The sequence below is a fragment of the Bubalus bubalis genome, chromosome 7 (genome assembly GCF_019923935.1).
Source record: "Bubalus bubalis isolate 160015118507 breed Murrah chromosome 7, NDDB_SH_1, whole genome shotgun sequence".
Lineage (NCBI taxonomy): Eukaryota > Metazoa > Chordata > Mammalia > Artiodactyla > Bovidae > Bubalus > Bubalus bubalis.
This window is the reverse complement of record NC_059163.1, coordinates 87,000,138-87,012,185: the sequence shown is the minus strand read 5'-3', so window position 1 is coordinate 87,012,185 and position 12,048 is coordinate 87,000,138. Positions and strand designations below refer to the sequence as shown.

Here is a 12,048-nt window from a genome sequence, read left to right as displayed (position 1 = left end):
TGACATAAAGACATGCTTAGGATAGCAACTAAGTCCTCTTGGCTCACAGGGAAAGTATATGCAAAGGCTAAGTTAGGGACAAAATGAGAAGTGTAGCTTGCATTCAGATAGTAAAGAAGTTTGAATGATTAGTGATGAAACTGGATCCTAGTCAACAATTCTAATTCAATTCTAATGTAGGTGGGGGTTTCCCACATCAAATAATGTTCCAACAGCAGCTGGGTGTTTATAATTCAACTCCACTCTGACACTAATTACCCAAAGACGGAGTCAGATCTCACAGAATGAAGGCTCAGTCCTGTAAGACTGCCCTCTTCCTCCTACTTTAGATATCAAATGCAAGTCCAAGTTGCTACCTATGCTTCTGATGGATCAGTTACAGATTGAATGTTCCAATTACTCCTCCCTGGATTTTATTAATTTGCTAGAGTGGCTCACAAAACTCTGAAACGTTTTACTTACTACACTGCCAGTAATTATTATACAAGGATATATGACTCAGGAACAGCCAGATGGAAAGATGCACAGGGCAAGGTATGGGGAAAAGGGCACCTCCCTCCCATGCCACCTCCAAGTGCTGCACTCACTCCACATCTCCACGTGTTCACCAGCCTAGAAGCTTTCTGAACCCCTCCATTTGAGATTATATGAAAGCTTCATTACATCAGCATGATTGATTAAATCATTGGCCATTGGTGATTAATTTGACCATTAGACCCTCTCCCTTCCTAGGAAATCAGGGGGTAGGATTGAAAATTCCACCCTATATTTATAAGTGGTTCCTCTGGCAACCAGCTCCCAATCTTAGGTGCTTTCAGAAGTTACTTCATTGACATAAACTCTGATGTGATTGAAAGGGGTTTTTTATGAATATTAGGACACTTGTGCTAGACACTTCTCTTCCAGGCGTTAGTTCCTATTATTCTCATAGGATTCATTTTCAGGAGGTGATGCTTGCTACATTACCCATTCACCAATGAGGAAACTAAGAGAGTGTGTTACTTGTCAGGGCTCACGGACCCAGTGACATCAGAAGCAAGACCGAGTTCAGATTTGTGACTTGAGATACAGCACAGATTCCATCAGACTCTACTGCAACTTACAAAGAGTGGAAGATTCTCAATGATGGCTTTTTCAAAGGAAGGCAGACATAGGATGAGGGTCACAGTGAGAGATATTGCTCAGAAATTTGAGGATATTGAGTATTTGGGGATACATAAATCAAGGTGCACATTGAAAGAAAGATCATTCCAAGCAGAGGGTCAGGGAGATTTGAACTCCAGAAAAAAATGGATAAGATATTTGATTTTAGTATCATATCTTTGCTGAGTATTGTTCTTTTGCTGAAAATCATTATTCTAATAGTTAGGTGGGTTGTCTATGAAATACAATACATGACTTCATACATGTCTCTGCCACTTATTAAGTTGTTTAATCCTGAGTGTCGTGCCTGCTCTGCCCTCAACTGTAAAATAGGGATGATAGTTTCACAACGTTCCTGTGAGGAATCAGTGAGTTAAATTGTAAAGTAATACTTAGAATGATTCCTAGAACTTAGTAAGCATTCAATGAATATTTACTATTATACTTATCATTAATTATAGTAGTAAGACAATGCACTTTTCAGAGTATTTGAACACTTTGGGGTTGTCTTAGTCAGGGTTCTCCAGAGAAACAGAACCATTGCGACATACATATGTAAAGATATTTACCTTGAGGATTTGGCTCACACAACTGTGAAGATTTAGTTAGTCCAAAATTCAATGGGGGAGGCTTGGCAGGCTGGAGATTCAGGAAGAGTTGCAGATCATGTTCAGTCAGTCATGCTGGAGATCCAGGAAGAGCAAATATAGCAGTTAAAGTCCAATTGTTTCTTTTTTTTTTTTAATTTTATTTTTTAACTTTACAATATTGTATTGGTTTTGCCATATATCAAAATGAATCCGCCACAGGTATACACATGTTCCCCATCCTGAACCCTCCTCCCTCCTCCCTCCCCATACCATCCCTCTGGGTCGTCCCAGTGCACCAGCCCCAAGCATCCAGTATCGTGCATCAAACCTGGATTGGCAACTCGTTTCATATATGATATTATACATGTTTCAATGCCATTCTCCCAAATCCTCCCACCCTCTCCCTCTCCCACAGAGTCCAAAAGACTGTTCTATACATCAGTGTCTCTTTTGCTGTCTTGTATACAGGGTTATTGTTACCATCTTTCTAAATTCCATATATATGCATTAGTATACTGTATTGGTGTTTTTCTTTCCAATTGTTTCTTGTTGGAGAGGTCAGACTTCAGTTCTTTCAGGACATCAAGTGGTGGGATGCAACCCACCCACATTATGGAAGGCAATCTGCTTTACTCGAAGTCCACCAATTTAAATGCTAATTTTATCTAATAACAGCCTCACAGAAACATCTGGAATAATGTCTGACTGATATCTCAGTTCATTCATGTTGTTATAACAAAATACCATAGACTGGTGGCTTAAACAACAGAAATTTATTTCTCATAGTTTTGGAGGCTGGGAAGTCCAAAGTCAAGGTCCTGGAATATTCAGTGTCTGGTAAAGGCCCTCTTTTAGGTTTGCAGTTAGCTGCTTTCTTGCTGTATTTTGACCTCCTGGGGAGAGGGAGCCAGAGACAGTGATAAGAGTCTCTTCCTCCTCTTGTATGTGTGTGTGAGCTCAGTTGTGTCTGACTAATTGAGACCTCATGGACTGTAGCCCACTAGGCTCCTCTGTCCATGGAATTTTCTGGGCAAGAATACTGGAATGGGTTGCCATGCCCTCCTCCAAGAGATCTTCCTAGCCCAGGGATTGAACCCATGTATCTTGCATCTCCTGCACTGGCAGGTGGATTCTTTACCAGTGAGTCATCTGGGAAGCCCCTTCTTCCTCTTATTAGGGCACTAACCCCAACATAGAAACTCCATTCTCATGACTTCAATGAACCAAATTACCTCTCAAAGGTCCTACCTCTTAAAACCATCATGTCAGGGGCAGGATTTAACATATGAATTTTGGGCGGGGTGGGGCATGAACATTTATTCTACAACAACCGATATCTGTACACTGTGGCCCAGGCAAGTTGACACATAAAATTATCGATCACAGTAGTAAATCACCTTAGCCTTTGCATCACAGGGTTTGCTACTTGGTCCACTTACTTAGTAGCATAGAGAAATGTACCTATAATTGTACCCTGGAAGTCAACTATCTATTGACAGAGTATGTCCTTCAGGGTATACTTTTTCATTCTTTTGTCTCATGATTTTAAAAGATTTTTTCCCTCACTTCTAGTATATTTAACTAGTGGGACCAGATATTGAATCTGAGGTCTAGCTTTCTGGGGAGGAATTCAAAAGCATCTTCCTTAAAATGCATGCTGCTGCTGCTGAGTCGCTTCGGTCGTGCCCGACTCTGTGCGACCCCATACACGGCAGCCCACCAGGCTCCCCCGTCCCTGGGATTCTCCAGGCAAGAACACTGGAGTGGGTTGCCATTTCCTTCTCCAATGCAGGAAAATGAAAAGTGAAAGGGAAGTCGCTCAGTCGTATCCGACCCTCAGCGACCCCATGGACTGCAGCCTACCAGGCTCCTCCATCCATGGGATTTTCCAGGCAAGAGTACTGGAGTGGGGTGCCACTGCCTTCTCCGTTAAAATGCATGCACACATACAATTAATGTTTCTTCCTTTAAAATAATTCATAATGAATCTACCAAGGAATACAAGCAAATGGAGCTAACGGAAATTTGTTCAGATTAGATTTTAACTTTCTGTATTCTCTTGTGTGAAATCGGACTGTTCTGTATGCAATGTTAAGACCTCCAAGACAAGAGGTTTATATCATATGTGATGTTAGCATTGTAGTCATTTTATAATTTCGTTTGCGAAATCTTATTTTTTTTTCTCCCGACCAGGTTTTTTCTTGAGAATAGCTGTTCTCATTCTTCAACAGAGTCCCTACTACAGGAATGGACATGAATCTGTTTATCCGTTAATCATCCTGAGTCCTTATTGAGTGACTCATCCTTCACTCAGGGTGAAGGACTCAGGGGTCTCTGGAGTGTCTGTAACAGCCAGTATGCTGGCTCTGTGAGTATACTTTCTGGTATGTGTTTTACAATGACAGTCTCAAGTAAGAAATTATTATTTTTTTCCCCGAGGTTAATAAAAGGGCTTATGATAGAGTTTGTAGTTCAGCTGAAGTCCAATAGTACAGTTATTTTTCTTTCTTATCACCTGGTTTGCAGTGTTTTTCCTGGGATGTTGGCTTGATGCTAATTTTTAACATCTTTTTCTTTTCTGTTTTAAATTGTAAAATTAATATCTGTTCATTGTAACTAGTGAAATGATAAAAAATTTAATAAGGACAAGCTAACAATTTCCTTCCACTTCCCTGAGGAGACCAGGGCAAATAAGTTTTTATGCATTTTTTATCCTTTTTCTAAGGTTATGGAAACACACACACATTAGTATTGATTGTTTTTATAAGACATTATGGACATTAAGCTGCAATTTGTTTTTCTTTGTTTAACAATATGCTATGGACAGCCTTCCAGGTCAACAAATATATTTCTCCTTTTTAACACAGCTAACTGTTTTAACCTGGGTTACCTCCCAAAAGTCTGGGACAAGAGCTTGCCTGCAGGCAGTTTATTCTGGAAAGTAATCCCGAGGATCAGGAGTGGAGGACTGGAAAGAATCAAACAGGGAAGGAGGACAAGTCAGCCAGTGGTTTGTTTTCAACCTGATCAGAACTGTGGGAGAGTGAGAATTCTAAGGAGCAGTGTAGAACTCATCTCATAATCGTTTGCTGAAGGGACAAAGGAGAAACCACACAGATGCTGGTTCCAGCTCCGTAGTGGTCAGGATAGGCCCTGTGCCCTTTTCGACTTCAAGTTTTCAGCTGTATTGGAATGGCTGCATTCCTACAAATGTCTCAAGCGTTGATGATAAAGAGTCTGGACACAAAGCGAGAAATATGTGATGCAGCTGAAAGAAAGTGCTGTCAATTATATCTCTGAGCAGCTGGTTACTACAGCAACAGCTAGAGTGAAATGTGAACGGAGAGGATGTGAGATGATACCCAGGAGATACCTAAAACAAATGCATAATGTTCCATAATGTGTATGTGCCATATTTATGTAACAATACACAGTGGATAGGTATTTGTGTTGTTTCCAGTTTTATTTTTGCCTCCACAATGTGGCACTAAACATCCTTATTCATATATTTTTATTAGCTGGTGCTTTGAGGTCTATATAATTCCCCAAAGTGGAATTGCTGGTTCCAAGCACTTTTAATCTGTTAACTGATTCCTTCCATAGCATAGTTATTATTATTGTCCTCCTTTCTCACATGAGGAATCATGCACACGTAGAAGTCTAGTAAATGAAAGCAGTTAGAATTTTTATTTGGTACTCAAAGATTTAAACTCCAAAAAATTCTTAGGCCATATAAAAGAAAAAATTTTAATATTATTAAGTCAATGTGGTTTATTTCTTTAACCTGCAAATCATGCTTTCTTGCAGCCATTTAAGCATCATATTTCCAGAGAAGGAAGGGAAGTGCGTGTTACTCCCCAAAAGAGCAGTTTCTGACCTAGAAGAACTCTTTAAGCAGAAACCTTAGAGGCAGTCTTCCCTGTAAGATCACCATTGGGGTGGGGTCAGGGGAATGACCTTGAGCTGAGGGCTGCAAGGTGGACTGCTTGAGTTGTAGCTTTTGGCAGGCCTACCTAGATAAGAGAATCCGTGTTCATGAACCCAACTTCTACACTAAAAGCATGGGAACCAGCTATCAGGCAGACCCAGGAATGGGCAAGTTATGGGGCATGTAATTGGGCCTAGATTACAGAAATCTTTTTACAAAAAAGTATCTCAGTTTGTTGAAGTAGCCCTTGGTCAAAATATCTGCAGTTCTTGGAAGCTCAGTATGTTCATTCTGTGGCCCTGGTGCTAAGGAGATGCTCTTCTCTTCCAAGCACAGAGGATGAAGTACTTATGTTCAGGTGGAATTAAGAGCAAATAAGCCACAGTGTGAAGGTCCCTTATGGGGCAGAGATGGTGAATCTAAAGATCTTCCAGTCAATGCATTCCACTTGACTGCATGGATTCTTGAGTCAGTCGTAATTCTAAGCCTCACAGATAGATGACACAAGACTCCTTGACTCAATGAGCTGAGCCTCTAATAATTACAATCAATGCATAAAAAATCAACTGGAACATTATCTAGTATGTTGCATTAGTTTTCTATTGCTGTCAAAATAAATTACCACAAATTTAGTAGCAACACAATTTGTTTTCTCACAATTTCTTTAGGTCAGAAGTCCAGGTGAGCTCAGCTGAGTTCTTTGTTCAAGATTTCACAAGGCTAAAATGAAGGTTTCAGCTCAGCTGCTTTCCTTACTAGCAGCTCTAGGGGAAAATCTGCTTCCAAGCTTATTCAGATTGTTGGCTGAATATACTCCCTGTGTCTGTAGGACTGTCTCTGGTTGTTGTTGTTGTTTTTTGCTGGCCTGTCATTCAAGGGCCATTCTTTGCTCCTCGAGTTGCCTACAATTCTTTCCCATGTAGCTCCTTTCAGCAATGGTGGACCAAGTCCCTCTCAAGGTTTCAATCTCTGACTTCTTCTTTCTCACACATCTCTGAACTCTTGCTAGAGAAAGAGCTTTGCTTTAAGGGCTCCTATGATCAGATTGTGCCCACATGCATAATCCAAGATAACCTCTTTAAGGTCTGTAAGTTTATCTGCAGTCTCTTTTGCCATATAGTGTAATATATTCACAGGTCTCAGGAATTAAAGAATGAGTATCCTTGGGGGTTCATTCTGCATACTCTGTATATTATAATAAAAGTATGAACAAAATATTAATGGGAAGGCAGAGCAAGGAGATGGCAGTTCTGTCTGGAACAAAGGTGGTAGACAGAAAGTCTTCATTGCAGGGGTAACATTTGAATTATATTTCTAAGGAGGAATGTGATTTCATCAGAGAGAATGGGTATGTAAAGTTTATTTCAGGCAAATATAAAATCAGGAAGACATAAAGACAGTTATGTTTGGGATTGGCAAATAATCTAGTATAGCTAAAGTATGTCTGAGTTTAAATCCTAGCTATGCTGTATGACCATCTGTGTAGTCTCAGAGAAATCCCACTTAGTCCTCATTTCTTCTGTGAAATGGGGGTAGTTCGTGATAGTACTTATTTCACAGAACGTGAGGATTAAGTATGCTAAAATACCAAAGCACATAATGTCGTGTCTTCCACATTATACATGCACATCAGAGACAGCGATGAGTATTTACATTCCTGTTATTCCTAGAGCCAGAGCAGATTGGTAAAAAGTGAAGTGGCAGGAGTGAGTGAGGCTGAGAGTGTAGGCTGTGGTTGGAGTGTGCAGTCAGAAGGGAACTGTATTGATCAGTATTATTTTTGAGTCATTATTTTCTTCCAGATATTCTGACATCACTGTTCTATGAGTTTTATCTTACTTTCAAAGGCTTCATCTTAATTCTTTTGAGTGGGTTATACTCCAAGTCCCCCAAATCTCTTATGACATTATGTCCTTTCCCTAGAAGACTTACCTTATTTTCTGTAGTTTTAGTGACTATTTCTGGCCCCAACTTCTCCCCTGAACTGAGACCTGCACTTGGACGTTTCAACCTAAACACCTTCCTCCTCATTCATTGTTCTCATGTCTTAATCACTTTCTGTCTTCTTGCCACACCATTACCACCATCTCCCTACCACATACTATTCGTATTCCACCAAGAACTATTCATATTCCTCTGTTCTCTGTCTTAGTTCTTGATATCAGTATTTCCACTGATAAAAATAATTGCAACCGACAAGTCCTGGAGTGTGGTTTCATTCTTATGGACTCTCTATATTCCATTTCATTTACTTGGCATACCCATTCCAAGCTCAGATATCTTCCACTCTGAAGCCCCTCCATGCTGTTTCCATACCTTGCGCATGATTCTGTGGTGGCACATACTGCATTGCATTGTGAATAACTATCAATATGTCTGACTCTCCTGGAAGTTCACTGTAGGTACCTTAGGAGTCCATGCCTTTTCATCTTCGTATTCATCATACTTAGTAGACTGCAAGTCTTCTAATACAGAGACTAAAAAAAAAAAAAAAAAAAAAGGATGTTGTATTGACTTAGAGCTTATCTTATAGGCAATAAGTCAGTTTTGAAGTCAGTGAATGACATTATCAGGTAAGTGTTTAAGCAAGGTAATTCTGGCAGGTGTATTAGATGGATTGGTGGGGAATGAGAGACTGGCAGCAGTGAATTTATTCAGGAGGTTTCTTTATAACCCACATGAGTGATGATAAAGGATAGCAGTGATGGCGAAATGAGAAAAAATGAACAAATTTGAGAGATTATTACAGGCAAGATTTCTATGACTTACTGACAGATTAGATAATATAGATGGGGGAGAGATGGGTACAGGACAATGTTGGAATTTGGGACCGGCCAAGGGAAACAAATGTTGGGTTAGGGAATTTAGAAGGAAGACTTTGTTCACAGAGAAAATCATACAAGGTTTGGTTTTGAGCATGTCAAGACAGAGGTTCTGACGGAGCCACTGTAAGAAAGGTCCAATAGGCAGTTAGAGATCAAGTACATATTCTGTATGTTTTAAAACATTTTCCCAAAAATCTATATTGATTTTAAGTGTTTAAACAAATTGATGAAGCATTTATCTCTTATTTTCTAAAATAGAAGCCTTTATCTGCTTATGCTGTCTAGCCACAGTGTGCTTAACTCCACATGGTGAATCAATAGGGACATTAAGGTGACAGGTGTTGGCACCTCTCTGCCTCTCCTTCACTCTGGCACTCTCAGTGAGCAGGAACAGAAACACGACTGATCACCATGGAAGCATGGATACACAGAGGTCAGGAATGGGATTTGCTCTAAGTCTTATGGAAAATAACAGTGGAACTTAACTACATTTCCTGACTCCTCAAATGTTTATCTCAAGAGAGCATTACAGAAATGTAGTTTGAATTTCTCAGAAGATTGTGAAGAATTACTTCTTTCTCTCCCATCTAAGATCCAGCAATAATGGATTCTTGAAAGGCTGTCTTAATGATATGGTTTCTAGAGAGTATTAGGCTGTTTTGAAAACCTAAGACATTAGTCCTTTACTTTATCTGGATTCGTTTAGGGCCACCTGTCCTCTATGACCTGTAATCAATGGAAGAAGCTAAGTGGCACATGTTTCCCTGAACAGGAAGGAAAAGAGAGTCATGAGGGATGTAGCAAGAAGCAGAATCATTTCCCTGCGGAGTGCGATTGCATCATGCAGGTTTTGTGTCTGCTTAATGTCTCCAAATGTGGCTTTAATTGTACTGTGATAGCATGTTCATACTGAGCAAGGAGAGAAAAACAAGTAACAGCTTTCTCACCAGTAAGGCATCTTATTTACCTATCGCTTCCTGGCTGCATGGAAACCACAGACAATAAATCTCTCTTGAACATTTGTGAGGTTTCTTCTTAAAATGCAGGAAATGTAACCCTCCTACAGACTGCAAGCAATTCTAAACTCTTTTCCTGTGAGATTTCTACTTAAACTCTTTGTGCCAAAATGCAATTTATTTTGAGTACTCTTGAGTTGCTGAGGAGTTTAATGAATTTAATGAATGTTTGCAATGATTTTTCACGTCAATGCCATGAGCTTTACAGGCTAGTTTTTTACAGTGATCTACCAGACCAGCTCCCTCTGTGGTTGGCAGGTAGACATTAGGCATGTAAAAAATTTGACCCTGAATGTCATAGGTACAATAGTTCAGTTCAGTTGAGTCATTCAGTAGAGTGTCCAACTCTTTGCGACCCCATGGATTGCAGCACACCAGGTTTCCCTGTCCATCACCAACTTCCAGAGTTACTCAAACTCATGTCCATTGAGTCCGTGATGCCATCCAACCATCTCATCCTCAGTCATCCCCTTCTTCTCCCACCTTAAATCTCTCCCAGCATCAGGGTCTTTTCAAATGAGTCAGTTCTTCGCATCAGGTGGCCAAAGTTTTTGAGTTTCAGCTTCAGCATCAGTCCTTCCAATGAATATTCAGGACTGATTTCCTTTAAGATTGACTGGTTGGATCTCCTTGCAGTCCAAGGGACTCTCAAGAGTCTTCTCCAACACCACAGTTCAAAAGCATCAATTCCTTGGCACTCAGCTTTATTTATAGTCCAACTTTCACTACTGGAAAAACCATAGTTTTGACTAGATGGACTTCTGTTGGCAGAGTAATGTCTCTGCTTTTTAATATGCTGTCTAGGTTGGTCATAGCTTTTCTTTCAAGGAGTAAGCATCTTTTAATTTCATGGCAGCAGTCACCATCTGCAGTGATTTTGGAGCCCCCAGTAATAAAGTCTGCCACTGTTTCCACTGTTTCCCCATCTATTTGCCATCAAGTGATAGGACCAGATGCCATGATCTTAGCTTTCTTAATGTTGAGTTTTAAGCCAACTTTTTCACTCTCCACTTTCACTTTCATTAAGAGGCTCTTTAGTTCTTCTTTGATTTCTGCCATAATGGTGGTATCATCTGCATATCTGAGTTTATTGATATTTTCCCCAGCAATCTTGATTCCAGCTTGTGCTTCATCCAGCCTGGCATTTTGCATGATGTGCTCTGCATGTAAGTTAAATAAGCAGGGTAACAAAATACAGCCTTGATGATAGTAAAAGAACCTAATTTACTATGCTGTATGGTGACTATCAAAAATAGTAATAATGAATTCATCAAAGTGTAGGCACTTGCTTGTCCCTTCTCATTTGTATCTCTCAGAGAGAGGAGAACAAATAGCCATCAAGGGCCACTGTGGACACAGTAAGGTAAGCATACAAAGATGGGTCTGTATACATGCAGCTGACGGGGGGGGGGGGTGCAGTAAAGGTAACGTGGCACCCAGATTATGGCAGACTAAGGCTTTTATGGGAGCAGTGAGGAGATTATTAATGTAAGAGTCCTGGAGGTTGATTTTCTTCATTTGTTATCTGACTAATGGCTCTGAGGTTTCCTAGGTGGCTCAGTGGTAAAGTATCAGCCTGTCCATTCAGGAGACACAGGGATGTGGGCTTAATCCTTGGGTCAGGCAGATCCCCTGGAGAAGGAAATGGCAACCCACTTCAGTATTCTTGCTGAGAAAACCCCAGAGACAGAGGGGCCTCGAGGGCTATAGTCCATGGGGTCGCAAAGAGTCAGACACAACTGAAGTAACTTCACATGCACGCACGTTTTGAAAGGATTACCACAGTGAAGCTATATATCCATCACCTTACATAGTTATCATTTTTTTGTTTGTTTGTTTTGTGGTAAAAACATTTAAGGCCTACCCTCTTTGCAAGTTTCAGTATATAATACAGTGTTAACTATAATCACTGAATTAGATCTCCAAAACTTTTCTGTCCTGCATAACTGAAACCCTTGACCAATATCTCTCCATTTCCCCTATTCCCCAACCCATCTAGCATTCTACTTGCTGCTTCTATGGTTTGGCTTTTTTAGTTTCCACATATAAGTGACGTCATGCAGTATTTGTCTTTCCGTACCTGACTGGTTTCATTTAGCAAAATGTCCTCCAAGTTCATCCATGTCATCCCAAATGGCAATATTTCTTTCTATTTAAAGGCTGAATAATATTCTATATACACACTTTCTTTATCCATTCACCCACGTGTAGACACTTAGGTTGATTCCATATCTTGGCTGCTGTGAATACTGCTTAAAAAAAAACATGGGGGTGCAGGTATCTTTTGAGATACTGATTTCATTTATTTTGGATATATATTCAGAAGTGTGACTGCTGAGTAGCTCTATTTTTAACTTTTTGTGGAACTTCTATACTGTTTTTCACAATGGTTGTATCAATTTACACTCCCAGAACACTGCACAAGAGTTTCTGAGCAGGATACACTTTGGTTCAGTAGGAAATCTTGATTTTAGTGAATTAACCATATATGAAAGACAGTGAAGATCAGACTCCCAGGCTTAGTTTGGCTCTAAGCTTGAAGAAAG

General features: G+C 40.1%; 1 long non-coding RNA gene across 1 annotated transcript in view; it reads right to left on the bottom strand.

Annotated features, from left to right (window-relative positions):
• LOC112586231 overlaps positions 1–12,048 on the bottom strand; it is a 39,652-nt gene that overhangs the window by 14,171 nt on the left and 13,433 nt on the right. The window contains exons 2-3 of the long non-coding RNA XR_006552407.2: positions 7,978–8,138; positions 1,713–1,826 (exon numbers count right to left, since the gene is read on the bottom strand). This is a non-coding gene — a long non-coding RNA (uncharacterized LOC112586231). The remainder of the gene's footprint in view (positions 1–1,712; positions 1,827–7,977; positions 8,139–12,048) is intronic.